This window comes from Anas platyrhynchos, chromosome 4 (assembly GCF_047663525.1).
Source record: "Anas platyrhynchos isolate ZD024472 breed Pekin duck chromosome 4, IASCAAS_PekinDuck_T2T, whole genome shotgun sequence".
NCBI lineage: Eukaryota > Metazoa > Chordata > Aves > Anseriformes > Anatidae > Anas > Anas platyrhynchos.
In genome coordinates this window covers 38,213,447-38,224,699 of record NC_092590.1, presented here as the reverse complement: position 1 = coordinate 38,224,699, position 11,253 = coordinate 38,213,447, and the positions used below count along the sequence as shown (strand labels likewise).

At 44.7% G+C, this 11,253-nt stretch overlaps 1 protein-coding gene and 1 long non-coding RNA gene across 4 annotated transcripts in view; one reads left to right on the top strand and one right to left on the bottom strand.

Annotated features, from left to right (window-relative positions):
• The first annotated feature begins 666 nt into the window (after positions 1-666).
• The window catches only part of SMAD1 (SMAD family member 1), a 53,655-nt gene continuing 43,068 nt past the window's right edge, over positions 667-11,253 (top strand). The window contains exon 1 of one of the 3 annotated variants that reach the window (XM_072037418.1): positions 667-753. The gene's annotated coding sequence lies outside the window, so the exon portion shown is untranslated. Of the gene's footprint in view, positions 754-7,435; positions 7,455-7,767; positions 8,010-11,253 lie in introns of those variants that run through there. The other 2 variants (XM_072037420.1, XM_027455774.3) reach the window with 2 other exon arrangements.
• Positions 3,790-7,570, bottom strand: LOC119716739 (uncharacterized). Its single transcript, XR_005265258.2, has 2 exons — positions 7,360-7,570; positions 3,790-7,220 (listed from the first exon to the last, which is right to left on the bottom strand). It is a non-coding gene; the product is annotated as an uncharacterized lncRNA (long non-coding RNA).

The window sequence follows — 11,253 nt, the reverse complement described above, 5'->3', positions numbered from 1 at the left end:
ACTGGAAAATCAAATCAGCTTTAAAGAGAAACACACAGCATTTAGCTGGCTCTGCACTGATAACAAGCATTTACAATCACTAGATCACGAGAACTGCACCATGCAGGGATAATTGCCTGTTATAAATGGCACTGTAGTAACGAGGAGACCAGTGATCTGTATTTAACAAGATTATACACCACAAATCAACGATAGGGCAGGCATTGCTTCTCTGATTCACTTTTGTCAAAGATGAATGAACACAAGGCAAGGTAAAACAAAAATCGAAACAAAGAAAGCACAAAATATGTGAATGTTTTTCAGGCTAAAAAAATACAGAAATTAATTCTTCTGTAGACTGATACAGCTAAATACAACATAGAGAGAATGGGAGGTTTATAAATTCATCTGGGCCTCAGTGATCCCTCTGTGGGCACAGTATACTGTGAAGGTGATAGGAGCCCTGACCTCTTGGAATTACCAGAGTCCTCATGGGCATTTTACTCATGAGCCACTGGTGCCATTTTGTTGTCCCAGCTAAATTTCAGTTTGGTTAATTATATTCTGACTACTTGATTCCCCAAGAAGCATAGTTGTCGCCGTCTAATTATTTGAAGATGAAACTTTGCATGTTTTGTTAGTGTATGACAGTTATACGTAGAATTTTATGTATATACTGTTTTGCAGGCAAAGATACAGGATTGGAACCAAGGAGCTTCAAACAAACCTAGGGATGAACGCACGTTAGAACAGAATCTGTGGAAATGAGTTGAGGTAAAGGTTGCTAATTGTTAGTGTGAATGGGTGGGAAATGTGAATGTGAAGGAGAGGGAATGTCTCTAAGGGAATAGGTTATGTGATGTGCTTTGTTTCTGCACACATTGCTAGAAAGTTCTCATGATGCTTGCAGTCTTACAGCAATTCAAATTTCTTGCTTTTGGATCTAATATTGAGAGGCTTTAGAATGGGATTTTGGGAAGAGAGGGCTGGCAGGTTATACCAGGATCACAGAAACCAAACGAGCTCCCTTTCTCTATTACGTTGCCTCTGAAAATGCCATGTCCGCAAGCAAAACCAAGAGTGATTTATTTAATTAATCACAAGGCATGACTGTAATTTTATTTCTCATCTGAAAAATGAGAAACATGGTCCCAGCAACACAATGCCCCTCACATATGACAAACCAGGACCACTCTGGGCTACCTCAGACATCCGTGAGTGTAGCCTAAAATTGGGATAATACCTTAGCAGTTCTCATTGAATCCTAAATCTGAGTCCTAAACTGTTTCTTGCACTATCTGTGTTTTCCCTGGCGTGTATCTTATCTGAGCACTGACCAAGCCTGACCTATTTTGTGCAAGATTTGATGAGATCACAGTGCAAGACTGTCTAACTGCAGGCCATAAATTGTTGTACTCCTCCATCTGGTTGCTCTCTGACAAGCGTATGCTTTGCTTAATCAGGGTTACAGACTCCCTATCAGTGCCATCTTCTAGGTGCTGAAAGCCTTAGGAACATGAGCAGCTGGGCTGTAGGGGTCACGTGCTGTGCGACTGGACTTTGCAGGAGCTGGACCAGCTGCACATTGGCTGTGAGGCCGCTTTCTGGTTGCAGGTTTTCAGCTGGAGTAAGGCAGCATCGCTATCTCTTGCTATTTGCAGCTATCTGGGGACTTTCCATGGTGATATCCATACTGAATATTTGATCCTTGTCGTAAAAGTGATACTTTTCGGCATCCAGATAAAATGCTTTACACTGAAAACTACTTTATACCTGATTGTGTGCAGAGGCACATGTAGGTACCTTAGTTTTCTCTTTTTTTTTTTTTTTTTTCCCCTCCCTAATTTTAAAGAGTCATTGACTATTAAATTTACAAAACAGCTTTCCTAAGTGTTAGTAAGCCACGTAGTCCTGTCCTTTCTTCTCTCTGATGCTTCTGACAACAGAAGAATCTCTGGGTATGCATGGCATGATTTGGTCATGAATAAAGGCCAAATAGATATAGAAAAGAATAATAAAATTACACGAAAATAAAGAGTAATAAATTGTTTTGTCAGGGCTGAAAATAAGAGAACCTTATTTGAGAGGCTGTAGTGCTCCTGTCCACTTGGGAAGAGACGGGATATTTCTCAGGGAAAGCAGAGATGAGTTTTGTGTCACAAGATGAGCTATAAGCTGTAAACCAGCACCAGCTAAGTCTCAGTTTTGCAACTAAGTATTGAAAATACACTTTTCAGAATGGTGAGCTGCAGCATGAACCTGGGGGAGAAAACCACTATTAGTTCTGTTCACTGAATGAGATGGGTCTTTTGGAAAGAATGCATATGAGCGTTCAATCAAAGACAGGTGTCAGGATGCCTCTCAACTAATTACTTAATTAAGATTACATCAACAACATTGATTTCGACTGGTCACAACTTTTAACTGCCTAATTTTGCAATTTTTATTTATAATGAGGATTTATAGCTGTGATTTGTGCCATAATATATGAAGTTTTAAGAGGGTTGCTTTTAAATCTACTCATCTTGTTTGTCATAAATATGGCTATTTTTGGTCAAGCAAGAAATGAATGGAATTTAAAATTGGTCTCAGTGCCCTTGACACGCAGGCAACCTTTCCAACACTTTGTGTGCCTGCCAGGATGTCTGAAACTTACAAGGTAATTTCCTCCTGAAAGTGCAAACAGAAACTGATACACGTACATTTATTGTCATGGCTATCATTTATTGAGAACTCACTAAGAACTCATTGCCTTTGGATTACTAATTAAATGCTAATTTACTCACACTGGCTCACTGAATTCCTCAGTCCTATCACTCTTTCTCCTCACATTCTCTTATTCACCCGTGAGCCCAGCTCCTGTGCTTATCACAGTCCTTCTAACACCATGTTTGCAGCTGTGCTCGGAATGAAAGAATTTTGCATTGCTTAAAAAGAAGCTTGCTATGTCTATCTGTTTCATAGCCACTTTAAACTGGCTGAAGACACTATTAAAAAGATAAGTTTTGCCCTTTCTTCCACCTCAGCCCTGCCCCTTCACAGGCTCAACGCAAGGTTTTGGACAACCACACTGTGAACAGATCAGGGAACTGATTCAAATTAAAAATGAACTTGGGCCCTTGGAAAACCATTTGTTTTTCCCAGCCAGATCAGTTCCCCAGGCCTGTTCAGTTTGCAGCTGCACCAGCAATTGTGCCAGCACAAAGGGGGTGGGTGACGTGGGGTTAGGGACGAGCAGGAGGAAGGGGGGACTGCTTTACTGCTGGCTTGTGCAGCCAAAAGTGACACTGAGCTCTTGCACTAGTTCAGAAAAATTGAGAAGAGGTTTCTGAATTCCCCAAGATTTATACTAAGTACTATTTATGTGGGGAATGAAAATGAGGCATGATACCTTTTTATGTTTTTAATCTCTGTATAGAATGGGCTCATTATATTGTCACAAAATATTAACAAAACATGGAAGTGAAAGGCTGCATTTATATGCAATATATGTGATTTTGTTAGTCTTCCAATGGTGTAATTTAGGTGTCTCCTCTTTGGGTATAAAGGAGATAGATCTCTGTCTCCAGATAGTTACCACTGTTCACCAAACCTTCATCCATCACCACAGTCCAGTCCCACCCCAAAGCTGCTTTAGCCTATGGGCGGTGGTGTAGCAGGCTGTGACACACAGCTGCTCGCACAGCACCAGCTTTTAGTGCAGCGGTTGTATGGGGCAACTGAGTGAATCTACCTTCAAAAGTTTCTAAGCAACCCCAGGCAAGACCCAAAGGGAAAATTTCCCTCTCTAGAGCAGCACAATCCTGGCATAGCAGAACTGTGCTTGGTGGCAGTATGCAATTTGCTGGCAGAACTGAGCGACCCACTCTTCCTCCCTTCTTCATCAGTAATGTAATATTGCTGGAGCAAAGTCCTTACATCAGAACCTACAGAGAAAAACACCAATAAAGGAGATAAGGGAGTGCCCTGCTTAGTACTTTTTCTCAGCCCAAACCTTTTGGAGTCATAACTTTTAATAAGGATCTTGGCAGCTTTAGCCAGCTACATTAATCTCAGGCAAGTAATGAATTTTGGTCTGAATCCCATCATCTCAAGGGTAGAAAAGATGAATGCCTTCTCAATCCGATCAAAGACTTCTCTGGCATTTTTAGACGGATTTACAGCAGAAGCTTTATTTAATGCAACAGAGAAAAATACATATAATAATTTTGGAAATTATCAGCTCCACATTTATTCTCTATAAATGCCATTTAATCATGGTAGGCCAGTTTAGGAGAACTTCTAAGTTAGAGTGAAGTGGGTTCTTTGTTTTTTTTTGCATGTGTGAGTGAGTAAGGAAGCAAAGGTAGGTCCCAAACAGACTTTTGACTCTACAGGGACAAACTCATGAAGGGTTCATTTTAGTAGATGGCTGGACATACTGAAGAAGGCATATACAGAAAACCCTCACAACATCTATCTGCAAGGCCTTTATAGTCTACTTCCTCTAGGTTTGTGTGCAACCTACACAGTGCCAGCTCAAAGCTTCTCTTCAGGGTAAGCGATGTTGAATCTTGATGCTCGAGGATGCGGTCAGATCAACCTCTGACACAGAACAGCTGCTGAGGCACTGCGCTCCTTCTCTCCCCCTGCCCCAGCTGCCTGCAGGTGCCAGCAGAGCACTCTGTGGGGAAAAGGGGGGAGAGGAGGGCTACTGTGTCCTCTTTAATGGGGACAGGGCGTCAGGTGAACAGCTCAGCGGCTGCTGTCATTCTGATGCCCCATTCAGATGGCCTTTGAGGCCACAGTTCATCCACCCCATGTGCACCATAGCACTCCTGCTTCTGTGCAGGGCTGAAATACCTTCGCCCAGCACAGACCCAAGCACCTTTCCTGGCAGTGGAAATCAGCAGCCAACTCTGTGCTACCAGGGCTAGCCAGTGCCTTGAACCCAAAGGGGTTTGGAAAACTGTACTGAGCTCTTTGCAGTTATGATAACCTCTTAAAAATACTTCTTACCTTCTCCCACATGCTGTCTTCTGCCTGAGGCATCTTTCCCAAACAGATTTGTGTAACTGCTGAACAGTCTGCATATCCACTTTTAATAATGTGGGGTGGGAGGCTTCTTTAATACCTCACCTATTTAAAGAAGAAGACAAGCCGTGGAGGACAGAGGCTGATAAGTACTGTTTTTACCAGCCAGCCCAGGAAAGAAGGAAATTATGAAATCAAGTATCCTTAGAAAGCCATTATTCTTCCTGACAGAGCTCCTCTCCTCTCAGAAAATACTGCTCATATTTTCCCACGCTAGGGCAACACTATAATGGCTAAAATGAAAATGACTCTAGTGATTTTAATGTAAATAATAAGTTATGTGTTTGATACAATTTAATTAGCCACGAAGCTCTAGTTTCTGGCACAAACCTGGTGAACATAAAGGTGAAGCAAAGTTACTGTGTTTGGTGCTAAACTGTCTCCAGAAGGCACTGGCTAGTCCTGGAACCCCTGTGAATAAGCCAGATGAAACATATGCTGCCTGGCTGAGGTTAACAAGAAATACTAAATCATAATCTGCATATAAACTCTGATTTTAGGGGATGATTGAAAGCTAATAGTAGAGGTAGCAGTTGTCATCACAGCATTTCTTAGATATTTGTTTTGTGATGTAATAGAATAAAAATATGCGATATAATGAGTGTCTTAGCACTGTGCCTTCTAACAAGCTGTTTTTGAGAGGCAGATTTTAAAGGTGATTAGGCAGGTGCTTAGTGAGATTTTTAAAAGTGTCTAAGAGATTAATGTTGCCTTTGAAAATCTTATTAGAAGTTTATCTGCATAAGTGCACCAATTCCACTAAAGTTCAGGCTTATGAGCCTTATAACTGATGGTTTCATTTGATTTTACACTTGATCTGATGAAAAGTCAGACTGTTTCCAAAAAAACCTGCTCATCTCCTTCTTTGTTGCTCCTAGCCCCACGTTGTGTTTTCTTGCAGCAGACTGAACACTAATGTCATTGCACAGTAGGATATGAAAAAAGAAATAATGTCCTCTGTAACATCTTCAGGTAGCACAATTATCCGGCCCAATGCAGAGGAGGATCTCTGTTGTAGGAGTAGCAACAAGCCATATTCCTGGATATACGTGCCCTTGCGCTCTCTGCTTTCCATTTTCCTCATGTTATTCAGAAAGGCTAGTTAGATTCTAGTGGAGTTTAATTAGGGTGTATTACAAGTAGCTAATGGAGATGGAGGCACTGAATGTGCAGAATCCCCAGGTAAGAAAGACACTTGTTGATACTACTCACACGGAGTAAGGGGTTTGGACAGTCACCTGTGAGTTGCACGTCTTAAAGCAGGCAGCAGACTTGCAGTTTTGACTTGGTTGTGTACAAAGGCAGCCCTGCCAGGAGCGGCACGCTGTTTCTGCTTGTTCTCAGGTCTTCCCTCACAACTGATCAAGCCAGCTCTGACCAAACCTCTGACCAACCCTGTCCAGAACAGCCGTTCAGGTTATTAAACATCAGCAAAAGGCCACACCAGGCTATTTTGTTGCCCTTTATAGGTAAAGGAGCATATTAATGCGATCCTCCCCAAGCCTCAGTCTAAGTAGAAAATAATTTAATTCTCTCATACCGAAGCGAACCAACCAGTCAACCCTAACAACAACAAAAGAGGTAAAAATGTGGTTCTAACAAGACACCTGACAAACTGCAGTGCTCCCCTAATTATCGTCTTGTCATATCTGCTTAGTGTGAACCGTGCACTGAATAGATGCTCGGAGCCTGCTGCCCATCCCAGGCCTTCTCCACGTATTTCTCTGTGTGAAACTGGAGCGCTGAGGTGCTGCTCTTGGGGCTTGTCACTACTGCTGCACCCAGACACCTGGCCCTAATTTGGGTACAAAAACAGTAACAGCCTCTTGTTTCTTCTGTGCATTGCTTGGAAATGTCTTCATTACACTGATAGTATCTGTGCTACATTGTGCTCCTCCTGACCTTGGGCAAGCCATTTCAGTTCTGTTTCTTCAGACTCCTCGCACACCTGGGAGGATGGATGTGCCAAGCCAGGGCTGCTCTTGTTCCCGTAATCTGCAGGGCCTCAGTCTCGCTGTGCTTTAAAATGAGGTTAATGCCATACATAGGGCTTCCTATGCAGGTGAAAGCGTACTGGTGTAGGTATAGGTGTGATTATGCCAGTACAGATGCATCACGCGTGATCTTTTCTCATGTAGAAAAGTCTTCCACTTCATGCTTCGCATCTCCTTCCAGGAATGACGATTGGGTGAAAGCCAAGGTATTTGTTAAAAAAAAATAAAAAAAAACATGTTTTATTACACTCATATGTGTGCTGTGCTCATCTGAGTGAAGATTTGAACAGCCACAGCTGGTAGCGAAGCTCACCTTCCCCGAAGCGGGCTCCACACATTCAGCTGGACCCACCTCGGAGCAGATGCGTGCAGATTCAGAGTCTGGCTCCATGTCAGAGGCCCGCAGGGGTGAGACCTCGTTCCCCTACCCCAGCAGCCTCACGCACCTTCACCTTCAGCACTCAGGGGGGCTCAGGGGGTGAATCCCCTGCGAGAGCCAGGGGCGAGCAGCGCGCTGCCAGTGACTCGGGCCACTTGCCAGCCTGCCGCTGCTCGCCCTGCTCCCGGCCCGGCCCAGCCCGGGGGGCGGTCTCTGGGAGAGGATCCCTTTTGCCGGTCTGTCCGTCCATCCGTCTGTCCGTCCGAGCTGGGCGGCTCCGAGCTCCTGACGCCAGGCTCGGAGGCAGGGCGAGCGCGGGGCTGCCCGGCGGCGGCGGCGGCGCAGCGAGCGGGGAGCCCCCGCCCGGCCCGGCCCGGCCCGGCCCCCTTCTTCCCCGCAGCCTCCGACAACTTGGCCGGCCCCGAGCCTCAGCGGGCGGCTGCGCCCTCCTCGTCCTCCCCTCCGGCCTTCCTCCCCGCGGGGGTCCCCGGGCAGGGCGAGGCCCCGGGGAAGCGGCTGGGTGCCCTCTCCTCGCCGGCATGATGGCGGCACGGCCCGCCGGGGCGCGGGCTCCAAGTTTCTGGGTAGGTGCCGCCGCCGCGGGCTCGGGGGGACGGGAGGGAAGGGGACCCCAAACCCCGACCCCGACCCCGATCCCAACCCCTCGGGGCAGGGCAGGGCAGGGCAGGGCAGGGCAGGGCAGGCTCCTGCCTTTGTGTGCTGCGGGGAAAAAGCCCCGGGGCTCGGAGGGAGCGCGGCTGGCCCGCCTCGCCGCCCTTCTTCCCTGCCGCCCTTTCTTCGCGCGGCCCCCTCCCCTCTTTTCCCCCTTTTTCTTTCTTTCTAATTAACGTTTAAAATGAAAAATCTCTGCTCGGAGGTCAAGCAAAGTTCACTTTTTTTTTTTTTTTTTTTTTGTCCTCCTCCCTGTTTGGATGCCCGAGATTTTCCCCTCCTCCGTCTCGTTTCTTCTCCGTGTGCCCGAGCCCTCCTGTCCCCAGCGCAGCTCCCCGGGGCTGCTGGAAACGTCCTGCTGGGGAAACACTCCGTCACGCCGCCAAAAAATGGGCCAAATCCCGGCTTCTTATTTTTGTTTCTTGTCAGCTGGAGTCGGTGGGAGTTGTGGCTGAGGAAGGACTGCTGTGCTTGCTCTTTTGTTAGCAGATCAGTCTGGAGAAGATGCGGGGTCTGACCTTATACTGTGCCTTTCCGGTGTACGGATGATCTTTAAGCTGTAATTGTTATTTTGGTGTATTTTAGGACAAAAAGGGCGTTCGCTGCATGTAAAACGGGGGCTCGGCGTTATCTGGGGAAGGAGAGGGATTGTTGGATGGAGGTGGGGAGTAGATGTGTGTTCCAGATAGAAGCAAATGGCAAAGATCTCTGCGCGGAGCATGGCATTGTTTAATGGGTGTCAGCGCGTAAAGATACCACATCCAGAAACTAACGTGCTGAGGGAATAGCTCTGTTTCACGCGTGTCGGAACTCACACCTCAAATCTCTTTTGCACAGAGGAGAGCAGTCAAAAAGAGAAAACTTTGATTCGTTTTGTTTTCCCCCAATAGTTCAGCGTGTTTTTAAGCAGCACTGGAGAATAAGACTGAAAGCTGCAGCTAAGCCAGCCCGCAGAGACTGCTGCTCTCCCCAGGCGTGTGTCTGTAGCACATTCTGCTGGTCCTCTGCACCTTGTCCTGTCAAACAATAGGAGCAAATCATGTGAGGGAACTTGGGGTGTCAACATCGACTTTATTTTTTTCCTTTTAATTGTCCGTAATTGCTCGGCTGAATTACAGGAGATTAGTTTGTTAGTTGCAACTGATTAATGTTCATTTTATTTTTCCACTGAATCGGAGAGCAGTGCTGTGGAGCTTGTTAGCAGTTCCCGTTGGATTTCAGTGCGAGTTTGGAGTACTTGTTTCTTCACTGGGACTGGGAGATCGTTAGTATGATGATGAAAGCTCCCTAGCCCTTTTTGGAGTTCTTGCCCAGGTCAGAGGGCAAAAGAGATCAAATCCTTGCAGCTTACTTCAGACTGTAAGTAGGAGCTTGAGAGAAATTTCCCTTCAGTTGGGTGATCCAGAAGCCTTCCACAGCCACTGGAGAGGATCAGTTCCAGGCACGATCGGGTTACCCTAAGGGTAGGGATTTGTCCTTGCTTCAGTTTTGGCCCCGTCAACCGCTAGGTATGTAATCAAATACATTTTTTCCTACTCTGTCCTGTTCAGCTTTCCTTTTTGTCTACCCTTGAAGATGTGATGATCCAGTACATTTGAGAAAAGTGACTGAATGAGCAGATGGAGATGTTTCTGTTTCTGGATAAATATTAAGTATCAAATCAGATGTTTGAAAGCTGATGAGTTTAGCTTTGGTGTTCCTCTGTAGTCTGAACACAAAGTAAGGAGTTGAATGTACAGAAGTAATACAAAGGTTCAGAAAAGTATTTACTGTGTTCTAGAATAGTGGCAATATATTTGGATTAAGTTGTGAGTTACGTTGCTTGGTATAAAGGTTTAAATTTCAAACATGAAGGGCTTGTGACTTTTTTTTTTAATTGAAGTATGAATGCGCTGTATATCACATATGGCTGGTGGTGTGCTCTGTGAAGTCCAGGCTGTGTGTGTAAAATAAAAGCTTATTTGAGTAGTCTTACCAAGCCTAATGGAGGCATCATCTCAGCTTTATAAATAATGTAAGTTGTGTATAATGTGGAGTCCCCAGAGACTGCAGAGAAAGCATCATTACCAGCCTTTTCAACCTGCTGGAGATCTTAAATTGATTTACAGCACTGAACTGGTGCAAAATGATACATCAGGATGACATGGGGTCAACCTGTAAAAGTCTATGATGTGAGCCCGTTAGTTCAGTCATCATAATTAAACCGTATTATGAGGGCAGCAAAGCAAGTGTCTGTGACACGTCCCATTGTGCTTCAGATATGGGTGGTTTAAGAATCAAATACAGAGAGCACCGTGTTTATTATTGAAGTTATGCAAAGAGTAGCTGAAATTAAAGCTTGTGGTGCTGTGAAGAATAAATACTGAACCAATTTAGGCTGACTCTTCACCTCTTTCTTGTAGTCATTAGCAGCTGAAATAGATGAAGGCATGTGCAGCGTGGAGGTGTGTGTGTGGAGAAGTGATTGAGTGAACGTCTCTGAATTTTATATATTCTTTCTCTAGTCTCAAAACCAATTAGACTTTACCTGCAGACTGCAGATTAGATATCAAATGGACAAACAGGCAAAAAAGCTAACTTTTTTTCCCCTCGTATTTTTGTCCTACGAAATGCTTTAACTGCCTGTGGAAACATTCTTGCAGATCCGAGTTCTTTTATAAGACAGAGCAGCTTAGTCATAACTTGAACTATATGACCAAACTTATTTTAGAACAGAGACTGTAATTTTGAGTATGGGTTGGCATAGATCACCCTACTTTTCTTAGTGGAGGCAACTGCAAGCTTCTGATTCATGTTTCTGCTCTAAATAGCTTAAAGTAGTGTGCCACAGACAGTAAAATGTTTAATGTATTACATATTACACATCTTAGGTCTTGCCACTTCTGCTGATAAAATCACTACGAAGTGTTTTGGGGAAAATCTTGCTAAAGCTCTGTTTCTTTTTTTCCAGGAGTCAGCGTGCTAGTTGGAGATTTGAGGGTTTTGGATGTCTTAGTAGTTAAACCAACTTTTCATACCTGAATTGGTGTGAACTCTGCTCTAAATCTCTTGACTTTCTCCCCTCCAAGAAAGTAACCTATCTTCTTTTTACTTGAGGGTAACTAGAAAGCTAATTTTGAGAGAAGCAAAGAAAAGTCACTAGTGATGAAATAACTG